This window comes from Oryctolagus cuniculus, chromosome 5 (genome assembly GCF_964237555.1).
Source record: "Oryctolagus cuniculus chromosome 5, mOryCun1.1, whole genome shotgun sequence".
Taxonomy (NCBI): domain Eukaryota; kingdom Metazoa; phylum Chordata; class Mammalia; order Lagomorpha; family Leporidae; genus Oryctolagus; species Oryctolagus cuniculus.
Genome location: NC_091436.1, coordinates 131,868,249 through 131,883,919, shown reverse-complemented (window position 1 = coordinate 131,883,919; position 15,671 = coordinate 131,868,249). Strand labels below are relative to the sequence as shown.

At 49.6% G+C, this 15,671-nt stretch overlaps 1 long non-coding RNA gene across 1 annotated transcript; it reads right to left on the bottom strand.

Moving 5' to 3' along the window:
* Positions 1 to 13,598: 13,598 nt before the first annotated feature.
* Positions 13,599 to 15,645, bottom strand: LOC127493199 (uncharacterized). Its single transcript, XR_007923282.2, has 2 exons — positions 15,040 to 15,645; positions 13,599 to 14,405 (listed from the first exon to the last, which is right to left on the bottom strand). It is a non-coding gene; the product is annotated as an uncharacterized lncRNA (long non-coding RNA).
* Positions 15,646 to 15,671: the final 26 nt, after the last annotated feature.

Genomic DNA, 15,671 nt, shown 5'->3' with positions numbered 1-15,671 from the left:
TGGAAGCGCGCGCCGTGCTACTGGAACCATGGGAAGCTGTGTTGTGCTCATCCATCTGTCCTTGTCAGCGGATTCTTTATCATCTGCTTTAGGGTGTCCTAGGGAAAATTGCCCAAGGGAGCTGGGCCTGGATGGACACGAGATGCTACGGCATGAGCCCAGCAGCCAGGGGTCACATAAACATCCGACTCACACCGAGCTGCTTGACAGACGGCCTGCAGCTTATGAATGCACTTTTGGGCTGCAGTTTCTACTGGCGTTCAAAGCCCAGAAATTCTGCCAGCAGCAGACTTTGGCAGGACGCGGAAATGCTGCAAACACATAGACGCAACTCAGATGATGATCAAATGCCCAAGGATGGGATGGTGCAGCTTTAATTCTTTTGTGATAAGGGAATCACTAGGCAGCAGCAATCCACCCCCACCACCCTCCGGCCTTCCATCCGACTCCTTAACCCACCCCCACCTCCCAGGCTCCGGGTGAACTTCCAGGCTCTGGCTTTGTCCTGCAATGATAAACATTTTCTTTGATTTCCTCTCTGTAAGCTGGAATGTTCTGGACCACATAAAAGCTCCAAGAGATTTATAAATAGAGTTAAAATCACTGGATTGTTTTTCCATGGCTTGTTCTGAAAATTGAGATGGCTGAAGGAAGAAGAGGGAGAGAACAGTGGGCTGAGGACCGGCCCCTGACCCCGTCTCCCTGGGCAAATTCACGACCACTGCTGTCAGGACCTCTGAGCCCCGGAAGACAATGCTCCTCCCCTTCCCAGCTGCTCTTGACCAGGCCCCAGGGGAAGAACTTTGTTAAGTGTTTCTGCCAGGCTCCAACCTGCTGCCCAGGGGGCTGGGACAGTTGCATACTAGAAAGATACTGAAAAGTCTTTTTTTGTTTGTTTGTTTGTTTTAATTGTTTATTTATTTGAGAAAGAGGAAGAGAGGAAAAACAAAGAGACAGATAAAGAGCTCCCATCTGCAGGTTCACTCCCCAAATGCCCACTACAGCTGGGGCTCCAGGTCTCCCACAGGGGTGGCAGGGCCTCAGTACTTGAGCCATCATCTTCGGCCTCCCAGGGTCTGCATTAGCACGCACACCCGAGCGCTCTGATGTGGGATGGAAGCAGGCATCTTAACTGCCAGGTCAGATGCCCATCAAATAATTGCACCATTCCGGTCACTGAAAAGTGTTTTTTGTGGGGGAGAGAGGCATTGTTTTTGCACAGTGGATTAAGCCGCCTACACTGCCCGCATCCCATATCAGAGCGCCAGTTTGGGTCCTGGCTGTTCTGCTTCTGATCCAGCCCCTTGCTATTGCATCTGGGAAAGCAGCAGAAGATGCTCCAAGTACTTATGACCCTGATATCCATGTGGGAGATCCAGATGGAGTTCCTGGCTTTGACCTTGACCATTGCAACCATTTGAGGAGTGAGCCAGGGGATAGAAGATTCTCTCTTTCTCTCTCTCTCTGTATTTTCAAATAAATATTTTTTTCCTAAGCGCTGGGGTCTTCTTCTTTAGAAAGTCACCTCCCACGTAGAATTTCTGTCCTTGGGGAATCTCCCCTGGCAAGAAATCTCTTCCTCACTGGAGAGCTCCAGCCTATGATGACCTGCTCCATCTGGGGTTTCTCTGCCAATGGGGAAAGCCCAAGGGAGTTCTGTTTTCAGGCCGCGATTCTTCTTTGTGTATTTTTTAAAGATTTATTTATTTATATGAAAGTCAGAGTTAGAGTTAGAGAGAGAGAGAGAGAGAGAGAGAGAGAGATCTTCCATCCAGTCATTTACTTCCCAAATGGCCACAATGGCTGGGGCCAAGCGAGGATGTGTGCTGGCACCTGCTGGGTTGAGACCGAGAATGCTGTGCCACATCCTAGGAAGCACAGGACAGTCCCCCCACCCCCCCCAACACCCCCAGCAGAGAACTCTGTGGCCAGACTGTCAGTAGGGCCGAGGTTGAGAGGCCCTGGTCCAGGGCAATGGGCCTCATCATGGCTGGCCAAGTGGCCCCAGGGACAAGTGCTGGAGAGGGAGCTATTTGTAGGTGGCTCCCCGCAGACTGGCTGCGGGTGTGTATGTTGTTGATGCCATAGGTTAAGAGAGAACGCCATTCTGCCTGACCTTAGAGCTTTGACAGATTGAGAGCTGAGGCGGTCAGGGGGTGAGGGAGGGCTGTGGGAGTCAGGGTGGGCTGGGTCTGAGAGGGAAGAAAAGTGGGGAGAAGTGGCCGGAACCTCCCACTCCCAGGCTGGTGACTGTGGAGCGTGGAGCTTCCCCGCCCCCCCAGAGCGGGGAGGGCGAGGGGTGCACGGTGCTGCTGCAGAGGCTTCCCCCTTCCCAGCCCATCTCATGGGTGGCATCGCTGCAGCCATTACAGTCCCAGCCAGAGACAAACACAGCGGCATTAATTTAATTTTATTTACATCTCAGAGTCATTTAGAGGGAATAAATTGAACCAAAGTTGATTGCAAGTGTCCTGCGGGATGGGCCCTGAGCTTCCTCAGGCTGCTAGGCCTTGATGGATGATGGCAGCAGCCAGTGCCCAGAGCACCTGCTTCTGGGAAGGCGCAGGGAGAGGGGGCCACACAGCCCAGCGCCTCACCTCACCGCCCTCCACCCTCCACTGACTCCCTAAACAATTTGTCCTTTCTCTGCTCCAGTTCTCCCCACGGGCCTAGGATGCCTTCCTCCCCGAAGCCACCCTTTAATTAGCTGCAGATGCAGCAGGCACTAATTGAGCTCTGACTATGTGTTCTGACACTTTGCGAAGTCCTGGGCATACGGAGATGAACAAGCCACCCCCCATGGACTTCGGAGTCAAGTGGCCTGGTGCGTTAGGCGACTGCCTGCAAAGCCCGCATCTCATTTGCTGCCGGCGCAGCCGTTTGTGGAATGAACTGTGGACAGAAGATCATTCTCTCCCTCTCTCTCCCTTTCCAATAAATAAAATAAACGTTTAAAAATTAGTGAATGAATACATAAGAGCTTGGGGATCCAGGAAAGTTACTTGACCTCTCTGCGTCTCAGTGTCTTTATCACCAACGTGCAGGAAAAACAAAGTGTGGTTTTTATTTTTTTACATTCTTATTTTTTAAAGGTTTATTTTATTTATCAAAAAGAAGAGTGACAGAGAGAAAGGGAGAGACAGAAAGAGATCTTCCATCCACTGGTTGCTCCCTAAATGGCCACAACAACCTGGACTGGGCTGAGCTGAAGCCAGGATCCAGGAGCTCCATGTGGGACTCCCACGTGGGTGGCAGGGGCCCAAGCACTTGGGGCGTCATCTGCTGCCTCCCAGGAGCATCAGCAGGGAGTTGCATTGGAAGCAGGGAGTACCCAAGACTCAAGCCACACTCCACTGGGAGGCTTAACCACTACCCGACAACACCCGCCCCCAAGTGCTATTTTGAAGGAAGCTGTTGCCGTCCCTCCTGCCTCCTTGGAGAGAAGAAGGTCCATGGGCCCAGCTTGGATGGGGAGACATAAACCGAGAGAGACTGGATTGCTTTGTAAAATCAAGTAAGAGGAGTAGGAGTCCCCAAGAGGGGAGAAGAATTGCGAAGGGTTTGCCGCTGATAGTGCTTTCTAGTTGCTGGAAAGTTCACTACCCCGACCTGGGTAGCTATCACAGGGGGGCTTGTGTGTCTATGTTAAATCAGGGGGTACATTTGTTGTTTTTGGAAGGTATATCTCAACGTAAACAAACAAAAATTAAGGAACTCGGGGGTAACTTAATAAGGTTAGACTGGTACTGAGACTGGTTATGTTTGGTGCAATGGCTTAAATTGCTACTTGGGATGCCCATATCCCAACTCGAAGGGCCTAGTTTGAATCTCAGCTACTCTGACTCCCATCCAGCTGCCTGCTCATATGCACACTGGGAGGCAGTGGATGATGACTCAAGTGCTCATGTACTTGAATTCCTGCCACCCACATGAGAGACCCAGACTCCTGGCTTAGCCCTGGCCATTGAGGCCATCTAGGGAGTGAACCAGCAGAGGGGAGATCTCTCTCTCTCTCTTTCAAATAAACAAATAAAATCTTAAAAAAATGAAGTAAAGAGGCCAAGATTCAAACCAGCGCCCATGCTGGATGCCAGCATCCTAGGCAGCGGCTTTCCCTGCTGTGCCACAACTCTGACTCCATTTGATGGTATCTTCTGAAGTACAAGTTTTTATGGACTTCTTTTAAATGCAACCAAAATAAAACACTGTTGTATTTAAGCTGTTGATGCTTTGGGTTTCCTGACATAAACAGAAAAATAACTGATGCAAGTCTCTGTCTTCTATGGGTTCCCACAGGCTGTGCGACATCTACAGTATCTACAGGTGCTCGGAAGGAAAAGTGCTCAGTTCTGAGTGGGTCACTGGGGAAGGAAGGTTCTTGGAGTAGTGGAGTAGCTGATGCTTGAGCAAGGAAATGAGTCAGGAGGCTCTTCCTTAGGTCACTCATCTGTCAGCTTCTGGAGGGCTGGCAGTCTCTCAGCCTGGCCAAACTCAACCCCTTCACCAGTTTGCAAAGCACTATCTATCTGTCTCTGTGTTTTTTTTTTTTAATTGAAAGACAGACAGACAAGATGGACAGATAGACTGACAGAGAGAGCTCTCATCCACTGGTTCACTCCCCAGATGCCCACGGTAGCTGAGATTGGATGGGGCTGAAGCTGGAAGCTAGGAAGTCAGTCCAGGTCTCCCAACGTTGGTGCAGGGACGCAATTGCATGAACTATCACCATTGCTCTACAAAGTCCACATGAGCAGGAAGCTGGAGTCGGGAGCCAGAGCTGGCTGTCAAAGGCAGGTACTCCCATGGGGAATGCAGACAACCTAACCAGTGTCTTCCTTCCTAGGCTAAATGCCCAGCCCTAGTCTCTGTATTTTGTGGGAAAAAAAAAATAGTAGTAGATTCAAAATAATTTCAAAGGGGAATACCTCCCACCCCACAGCATTCAGATTCATAAGCCTCTGTTAAAGTAGACTCTTCTCTCCTGAAGGCTCCTCTCCAGTGGGGCTGCCAGACTCCAAACCTCTTCCCACTCCCCTAAGGCTGGATCCTCTTGCCAAGTGCCTTTTCTGGAATCTCTCCTGGGAAGACTTGCATTGCAAAGCAGATCCGTCAGTCCCAGCTACCACCACCACCCTTATGCCTGCCTTTGCCCCACAGACCAGGCCCTGTCCCCTGGGGAATAACTCACCTTGGTCCGGCCACAAACTACCCAGGGTGAGTGGGAGGCCCCTTGCCGCCCGCCAGCCTCTCTGACTCTTGGGAAAGCACTCAGATTCCAGAGCTCCGGTTCCTTTACCTCCCAAACCCACATTTAACGGAAGGCCACGTTCAATTGCAGGGGCCGTGCTCTGTGCTGGGTGTTTTCCCTCTAGCATCTCACTGGATTCTCAGAGCAGTCTTTACTCTGATGTGCTGGAGGGTTAAATCGTGCTCAATGTCCTGTAGCCAGCAGAGGATGGCGCTGAGCCACCAATGCAGGCCTGGGGACCCCCAAAGGCCACGATGTTCTCTCAGCCACCACACACTGACCAGCTCTGACCACTCAGTCTCTAGACTTGACTCCCTCCGGCCCCCACGCCTCCTCCTTGTCGGCTCCCCTGGAGCACTCGGCTCAGAGTCCCCCCACCTCAACACCCTCCCAGGACCCCGATTCTGCAGCCTGGAAACTCCCTGAAGCTTGGACTGGGTCACCCCAGTCCAAGGAGCCCTCCCAAGGGTAGGCTTCATCACGTCTCCTTCTGCTGAAGCCCTCAGAGCCTCTGGAGAGACATTTGTTTTCCTTTCAAACTGAGACAAAACATTCATATAGAAAAATGCATAAATCATACTTGTGTAACTCAGTGAATTCCCAGACACTGAATGGGTCCGGGCAATCAGCACTCAGATGAATAAATAAAATATTACCAATTACTAGCTCCCTAGAAGAACCCCCCGTGTTCCTTAGCAGTCATTCTCTGCCCCTTGCCACGCCAGCCATTATCCTCATTTTTTTTCCTTTTATAGATTTATTATTATTTGGAAGGCAGAGTGACAGAGACGGGGGCAGAGGATGGGGAGAGAGAGGATCTTGCATCTACTTGTTCACTCCCCAGATAGTTGCTGCAACATCTAGGTCTGGGCTGGGCTGAAGCCAGGAACCCAGAACTCCAACCAGGTCTCCCAGGTGGGTGGCAGGGGCCCAAGTACTTGAGCCATCATTGCTCCCCTCCCGGGTGCATTAGCTGGAAGCTGGATCAGAAGCAAAGTGATGACTCAAACTGGCACTCTGATATGGGATGCAGGTGTCGTAAGGGGTGGCCTAACCTGCTGTGCCACAGCGCCACGCCAGCCCCTCTCCTAACAGTTGCCACCATAGATTAGTTCCCCCTGCTTTTGAACTTTCTGTAAACTGAGTCATGCGGTACGTATTATCATGTGACTTCTTTTGCTCCCCATTAGTTTTGTGAGTCATTCCTATTGCTGCATGTAGATGCAGTTTGTTCATTCTCGCTCTGAGAAGATTTAGGAAGGGATGGACTTGAAATATCATGCTCCATGAAATGAGAGACATGGTCTGGAATCTCAGCTCTGCCATTTGCAAATTGAGTCCTTGGGCAGCTCATGTAGCTTCAAGAATTTGGATTCCTCAACTACAGGATCCAGGAGATAAAAACCCTTACTCAGAGTAGCTGTAAGGTTTATATGAATTACAATAACCAGTGTGTACAAAGCACCTACTGGAGTTACTGGCATGTGGAAAGCATTCAGAAAACAGTAGCATGGTTATATATTGATGAGAAAGTTCAAAACAATGATTTTGAACTCCAAGTGCTCATAGCCATGCCTGGATGCATGGACACACACCGTGCCTTGGTTCACCCCTGAGTATACACTTGTCCCTGTGTGCACACACACACCCCTGCACACACACACAAACACACTTGCATCAGCATTAGCAGTATGTAGATTTTTCCTTCCAGCAGCTCTTTCAAGAAACGCACCAGATGGGGTTGCGTCTGCTACATGCCTGAGCAGCCCCCACATCAGAAAGTCATAATCACTGAATCCATCATGTGGTCCAGCCCTGGCGAGGGCTCGGCTCCCCATCCTGCCCGGTGGGCCGTGGAGGAATGCCGCCTCCTTCAGAGCAAAGAGCAGACCTGGGCAGGCCGTTGCCAGGCAATGGAGCCAAGAGAGCAGATGGCAGCTGCACAGCCTCCTCGTAGCCCCGTTCCCGGCTGCCATGGAGGAAGCCGCTAGCGGCAGGGAGGCTGTGGAACCCATCCTCCCTGGACCAGGCCGTCCTGCCCTCTGTCCTCTTAAGGGGCCCTGAAATATCACAGCCAAGGCCCAGCGCCTGCAGGGGCTTACCACCTACTAGCTGTGCAAGTTGGGCAGGATGAAGTCTCTTGGAGTACCCTTAATAGGACTCCAATTCTCTAATCTCCATTGTAACCTTAACTCTATCCCTAAATCCTATTCAGAAGACAACAGCCTTACCTCATTAATCACGGCCTTAGGGAGAAGCCCCTGGATAATTTTAGCAAATATCACATCCTCTAAGTCTATGCACACACGCACACACACACACTGTCCCCAGCTACAGCAAACACCGTGAATGCCCCCTCCACATCCCTCCGCTTCAGAGTGATGACCTGTCTCCATATCTCTTTCCCTGATGCCTGCAGAGGCAGGCTGAGGTGCTGTAATCTGTGGCAACTCTTGATGGCAGTGGCCGTCCAAAGACTCAGGCTCTTATCTCTGCCCGGGCCCAGGCGTGCTCGCTTCACTCATGGCTCGTCCTCGCAGTGAAAGCTGACTTGGCGACACACCCTCTTTCTCTAGCTATGTTCTCTGCATTTCCCAATCCTTGTCTCAGGGTCAGCTTCGGCGGAAACCCAAACTAAGACACCAGCCTTAACACGTCAGCCCCACCCCGGACATGTGGGCCTCTTTTCTTATCATAACCGCTTCCCCTTGCCACTAATTCTGCTTGGCAATCTAAATGCCTGCTGCTGACTCTCTAGCTCAACCCTCACAACTTGGGCTTCCTCCCCAGTTTCATCCTAAAAGATTTCTAGCCCCTTGCCCCGCTAACCAGTCTCCCTTCCCCCAAATACTTCATTCTTCTAGTTGGTCAGTTCTCAAGAGTTCAGCCAAACCACACGTGATTCCATTCATGTCTAGAAATGCACTGTACAAACTTGAGCAAGGGAAGAACTCTGGACTAGCGTCTGGGAACTTGCAGAGCTCCAGGGCCTCGCCTTTTGGCTGCTTAAAAAAAAAAAAAAAAAAAAAAAAAACTCTAAACAGGAAGTTAGGAGGGCTGGGCAGTGTCCTGGATGTTCATTCCAGACACTCAGGGCTGGCACCAAGCCCAAGGGGCGGGGCCGACTCGGGGAGGCCTCGGCCATTTCTCACAGAGCCGAGGCTGCCCTGATCCAGCCTCAGCAGCTGCGGGCATTTGGGGGCGTGAACCAGTGGATGAGAGCTCTCTTTCTCACTCAAATAAATAAATACTTAAAAAGTGCAAATGTGGATATGTCCCTCAATGCATTTGAAAAAAGTTACTGCTGGCCTCTCCACTGGAGGACAAGCACTCCCAGAGTAGGGAGACTCACATGTCTCATTCACTGTCGTCACCTTGATGCCTACAACGGTAGCTAACATATAGTAGAGCTCAGGAAGCACTTGTGGAATGCACACATGCACAGAAATGAATGAATGAATGAGTGGTGGGAGAAATGAGCCTGAGGCTAAGGAGCCCATGTGAGGACACAGCCAGAAGCACCATCCACGACCCAGGAAGTCGAGCCTCAGCAGCTGGAGTCTTCGTGTGGACGGACTTTGGACTTCCCAACCTCCAAAGGGTGAGGAGTAAATTTCAGTTGACGGTATTCTTTTTTTTTTTTTAACTTTTATTTAATAAATATAAATTTCCGAAGTACAGTTTATGGATTACAATGGCTTTCCCCCTCCCATAAATTCCCTCCCACCCGCAACCCTCCCATCTCCCGCTCCCTCTCCCATTCCATTTGCATCAAGATTCATTTTCAATTATCTTTATATACAGAAGATCAATTTAGCATATATTAAGTAAAGATTTCAATAGTTTGCACTCACACCGAAACACAAAGTGTAAAGTACTGTTGGAGTACTAGTTATAGCATTAATTAACATTGTACAACACATTAAGGACAGAGATCCTACATGAGGAGTAAGTGCACAATGACTCCTGTTGTTGACTTAACAATTGACACTCTTGTTTGTGGCGTCAGTAATCACCCCAGGCTCTTGTCATGAGTTGCCAAGGCTATGGAAGCCTTTTGAGTTCGCCGACTTCGATCTTATTCCGACAGGGTCATAGTCAAAGTGGAAGTTCTCTCCTCCCTTCAGAGAAAGGTACCTCCTTCTTTGATGGCATGTTCTTTCCACTGGGATCTCACTCACAGAGATCTTTCATTTACTTTTTTTTTTTTTTTGCCAGAGAGTCTTGGCTTTCCATGCCTAAAATACTCAGTTGATGTATTCTGTTAGAGCAGTCTGAATAGGCTAACACAAATGAGTGGATCCAGCGAAGCAGATTGGGCAGCCCTTCTCTAAGCCCCTGAAGGCCTTTTAAATAGAACAAAGGGTGCTTCACCGTTGGCCGGCTGGTCTGAGTGGGACATCAGTCTTCTCCTGACCCAGTCTGGAACGTAAACCACAGGTGCTCTCAGATGTAGATCTGGGACCTCGCAGCCTCCATAATCCTGCCAAGCAACTCCTTGTAATAAATCTCATATGTATATGCTTCCCATTGGTTCCGTTTCTCTGGAGAATGCTGATGGATATACTTAGCTCCAAGAATATACTGCAAAGCCACATTTGGAGAGAGGGATGACGTTCATGACATATCTCAAAGCCAGAATCGAATCCGCTAGAGCATGACCCCATCCATAAGACCATACACAAATGAGTATCCTGGAGGGCTCCACACTGCGCCGCCAGCACAGGGGATCCTTGCCGGGGTGGGGGGTGGTAGGGAGAACTTTTCTCATTATTTGAATTCTTTCTCCCAAGAAAGGTCAAGTATTTCTGGGAAAAACAATGATTTCCATTCTGGAAAAGAAATTTAAAAGTCAGTGAAATCAAATTTCACACCAAGATGGGTGTGAGCAGCAGGGAAATCAGCAGTTGCTTCATGAACACGAGGAGCCCGGGACGTGAAATGGCAGCGTTTTCTCCTCGCTTTCCTCTCTTCCCCGTTGCACCCTTCGTTTTATTTCATTTATTTTGAGTTTCCTGAGACGGGATGGAGACAACATGCTTGGTTGCCCTTCTCTTCCCCTGGCTCTGAGAGTTTATCCATGCCAACTGGACCGTGAGTGACTCAAAGGATCAACTGCACATCCAGAAAGCTCAGGAGCCACAGGCGCCTCAGAGGAGGGGTTGATTCAGTGGCTCTGAGAACAACATCCCTCCCCACCCCGCTTTGTGGAAAATCAAACCCAAATGTGAGAGGAGAGCAGGTGCCAGACTTTGTGCTCTTTGAGAACCTTATTGTTTTGCCAAAGGGTCTTAGGCTCTCTGCTGCCTGCCAGCACAGGTTGCTTGATCTCATGTTTTCTGGAATTCAGATAATGTCCTGACTTGGGCAACAGGACATGTTGTGACTGGGCAGGGTCCCTACCTCCCCCTCAAGTGTGAAATGCCCCGTTTTCTCTTTCTTGGCAGGCCAGAGCTCGTTTGTTTCCTTTGGATTATTGGTATTGATTCCCATTCTTCCCAGGGGTCCAGGATGTTATGGGTGGGTTAGGGTCAAAGGTCCCAAGAAGAAAGAAGAACTGGGGGAAATAACTCAATGGCAAGGCAAGGAGCCTTTGTTAAACTCACAGAATCCTAGTTGAGATTAGGTTTGAAATGTGGGGTGAAATTTTACAGCCAGTATTAGGATTAGGATTAAGCTTGAGGGCAGAATTGGGATTGGCTATTGGGGCTAACAGTCAAGTTAGAATGAATCATAATGACAAAAGGTTTTGACCAAGAAGAGAATTACAGGGAGAGATTATCTGTTTCCTCTCAGGTCTCTATCCATTTCTTCTACTTCTTTTTTCTTTTTTGGTTATGTCAGGGGTTGGGGACACCCAACCTCTAGGCCATACAAGGTTTGTGAAATCATTTGGTCTGGCCTTGCCAAGGCAACCACAGGTGGGACTTGGAATTCATAAAATCTCTAGCAGGCTAAGTTTTCAGTTGGTAATTTTTTTATGACCCATGAATGATGTAAATATCCAAATGTCAAAAAAAAGGTTCCCAGCCCTGGTTGTGACTTCCAGGGTTCAGTAGGGACTTTGCACCGTTAGCAAGAAAGCAGCCCTTATGAGGCCCTGCCCTTGAGTCAGCCCAGGCTCTTTCCCATACAATCTCAGTTGCTACTTCAAAAGCTTTGGCTGCTGAAGAATTAATATTATCCTTTACTAGACCCTACTGAGCACACAGACGGCTCCTTTTGGGCCATTGGTGATTGCAAACTACTCCCAAGAGTCACATTACAGGTTCATCTGGAACGTAATCCACACTAGAAAATAGTGAAGATAATTATGACAAGAGCATTTCTGCCAATTACCCCCACTCTTTGTTCCCCTAATTTGATGATGCCCTGAAATTTTATGTCCTCTCTGAGCTCTCAGATAACTAAGTGTGCGTGTTATAAGATTGGATCAAGGGCTTTGCAGACAGAGACCTTGGGAACTAAGAGTGAAGAGTTAGTTGGCAGGAAACATCATGGTAGGAGGCAGGTATACCTGGCTCTCATTTCATACAACGACAGTGGCAAAAATGCTAGTACTGAGTTTCAGTATCATCAATGGAAGATGGGTTGATGACTGAGACATTCCCCTAGGGCAGTCTGATCAGGATGCCAATGCATATACAGGTCTTTTCATGTTGATTAACAAGTTATTGTGCCCTTTTCCCATTCAACAAACATTTATTGAATGCCTGCTAAATGTGCCCTGGGCATCATGTTTATCATGGTGAGCGAAACAGATATGATCTTTGGAGAGGTGACTCACAAATATATATTTAATTATAAACTGAAATAGGCATTATCAAGGAGAAGGGTGTCATTTAAGATAATAATATGGTATCATAATTTTGATTGAGGCTATGGGGTCACAGAAGGCCTCTTTGAGGGAGTTTGCCATTTAAATTTACATCTGAAATAGTTTTGGAGTCATTGTTTTGGAAAAATCTTGAACATGTCCACTGCTCCTTGCTTTTAAATTTTGGTCAGTGGTGGACATCTTTTGGAATCTTTGCCAGGAACATTACTGACCTTTGAAAAAATATATATTTTATATATATATATATACATATATATATATATAAAACTTTTCAAGTCAAGCAGCTGACTAGGATGGGCCTCTGGAAACCATGTTCGCATTACAAAACAAAGAGTTGACTACATAATGCTCCATGGGTCAGAGGAAGCTGTGCCAAGATTAGACAACCTGACATAAGCTGGACCAATCAGGTTCTTTCTTCTGAAAATTGGGATTCATGATACTAATTAGTCTCTGCTGGTTCTCGAAGTGAGGATAGGTAAGCTTGAACTCTGTTCCCAGAGAAGCAGTGAAAACAATTCTGCAGAACAGAACGAAGCAGTTTTGTACAGAGCCACATCTATGAAAGAACAGCGACCAGAGAGAAACAGAGATATTGCGGGAATAGCCACTTGGCTTCCTGTTGATATTTTAGTCCTTGTTTCAGTCCTTCAGAGCGCTTGCTGTATTCTGTACCCTTGGGCGATGACACGTATGCATATGTGTGTGTGTATATATATTTGGTTTCGCAAATTGGTTTAAGTGAGTTTTATTACTTGCAGACAAAAGAGCCCAGTTCTTCCATTTAACACACACGGGCTGCGTTTGCTTCAATCTCAGACCTTTTGGAAACAGGGAGAAAAACATGTGCATTTTGTGATCTCATCATAGAGATCCTATGGACAGAGGAAGGAGGGACTGACTCGGCCTAGGCAGGGTCTGGCAGGTGTTGAAAAGGTAACATGCTCCTGAAGCGGCAGCAGGAGTGCACTGGGCAAGAGAGGAAGGGTAGTGGTGCAGTGGGTGAGGGACCAAGGGAATGCAATGGTGCAAGTGCACCAGAGGAGTGAAACCAGTGGCTGACTGGCAGGATGCAGAGAGAAGAGTAGGCAATAAAGCCTGAGAGAAGATGGAATCCAGAGGATGGAACTCCCTTGGCAGGGATTATGCACCTGCTGATGGAACACTACGTTTTATTCTTCCTTTTAGTCTCCCTGGGTTTAGGAAATGCCTGTACTAGCTACTCAATAAACGTTCACTGAATAACTGGCAGGCAGGAAGACAAGCAGTGGGTAAAATAACAATCATTTTCTAAACTAAAATTTCCTTTTTGGTTTTAGGGTTTCCTTTTCTATACATAAAAGAAATTCACTAGGATGTCAATAGAAAAAGAGATCCACTTAACCTCAGTGAAACTCAAAGCTGTAACTCTTCCATGTGTGCAGCAGTTTTAGGTCAGTTTCCAGGGAAGACTTAAGGATAATACAAATCAAATGCGAGTGAGGTATGCTGTATGGCTTCCTCTTGTCTGTGTTTCTTCTTTTTTTTTTTTTTAAAGAGATTTATATATTTATTTGGAAGTCAGAGCTACACACAGAGAGAAGGAGAGGCAGAGAGGGAGGTCTTCCATTGACTGGTTCACTCCCTAATTGGCCACAACGGCTGGAGCTGCATCAATCTGAAGCAGGAGCCAGGGGCTTCTTTCGGGTCTCCCATGTGGGTGCAGGGGCCCAAGGACTTGGGTCATCTTCTACTGCTTTCCCAGGCCACAGCAGAGAGCAGGATCAGAAGTGGAGCAGCCGAGACTCAAACCGGTGCCCATACAGGATGCCGGCACTGCAGGCCGCGGCTTTACGGGTTACGCAACAGCGCCAGCGCCTCGTCTATGGCTTTTGACAAGTACTTATTGAAGGCTTGTGAAAGTTCACAACATCAAAACTAAATCTTTTGCATAAATCAGCACTCATATTTTGGCTTTAAACGACTTAATTTTTGCAGTCATCGTCAACGTCAACAGCAGGTTTAGGAGGATTCTAAGTTAATCTGAGCCTTGTTCTTTAGACAGCAATGTTAAATCCACAGACGACGCAGAAAGAGAAATATGATCTGGTTTATAAAGAAACGAAACCACAACATTGGTAATAAAACTAACGCAGGCAATGCCCTCCGAGGCGCTCACATTGCTGTCGGGTTGGGAAGGTGCATGGCAAGCACTCCAGAGTCAGGGACCCCTCCTGGAAGTAGGTCGCCCACAGACGACTGGTCACTCCTCCAAGAGGTCAGCTGGAAGTTTCCTCCGTGTTGAAACCAGTCATCAGTAGCCAGCTTCTCTGTTCACGACTGGATACAGATCAGAATGAGTGAAGGGTCAAGGACGAGGAGAGGCAAAGGACTCTTCGTGCCCCAGACTTCTTTGTCCACTTAGCAACTTCCATCACTGATGTGGCCACAGTTACCAGCTTTCCACTTCAGAACCAAACCCGTGCGCCGTAGAAGAGGTTCTCCCCGGCGGGGCACAGGGAGTGGGCTGTGGCTTTGAGGTGGGGGAGCAGAGGCCAAAGAACTTCACCAGCTGTCCCCCGCCCCGCCCCAACGCTGCTGGTGGGTAGAGGGGGGACGCTTCCCAGAAATTCATTGCGGCCAAAAGGCGACCAGCTTTCTGCGTGGAACTGGCAGGATGGGTTGGGTGAAGGGGGTACTGGGAAGCAAGGGAGAGTCCCAGGGGCACGGCAGTTGGGGGAAGAGAGACTCCCAGGTGTCGCCAAGATACGAAGCCGGGTGCTTCGGAGACTTCCCTGGCAGCCAAAGACGCCCGAAAGCCCCAGACCCACTTCCGGGTTTGGAAGCGCTCCCTCTCAAGCCCCACCCCACACCCGGCTTCGGGGTCTCAGGGCGCATGCGCCGCCGCTCCGGGGCCTGGCCCAACTTATCCTAAACAAGTAGTGCGCTCCTCCCCCTCCCGCTTGGGGCGTACCATTCGCTTAGGGGGGACGCAACGCGCCCCAGAGCGCTCAGAAACCTGCTCCCTTTCCTCAGACGGGGAAGGTAAGTTTGCCTCAGATTTTAAAAGTTACAAGAATACAAAAGTCTCAGAGGCCGGCTGCCGACTGCTAACCCGATGCCGTCGGCCTTGCCCAGAGCCCCGTACTCTGCCTTTGAGGCACTGAACAAAGTGGCACGCCCGGATCCCAGCTGATCAGCTGCTGGGCTTTGGCGGCGTCTCCCTCGGGCGAGACCATTGTGACTCCTTGGGAGGGGTGCGCGCGGAGGGGAGGGGGCGGAGCGGCCATTGTCCGGTCATCGCAACCTCCGGGGGAGGGGAGCGTGTCGCCGAGCGAGCGGGGCCCGGGGCTTCACAGCGGCCGCTGCGACTCCAGAGCCGGCGGGGACCTCAGGTCCTTCCCCGCGCCGCCGCACGGGACATCACTCTGGCTGGGGAGCGGCGGTGGGAGCTGCCGAGGGCGCCGGGTCTCCCTCCTCCCCTGCGGTCCTCGGCTCACCCGCACGCCCCTCCTCCTCAGCTCCCCTCCTCCTCTCTCCGCGCCTCCCCCGGCCCCCCCGTCTCCGCAGGCCGAGTGGTGCGGCCCGCCTCCAGCTGACCGGCCT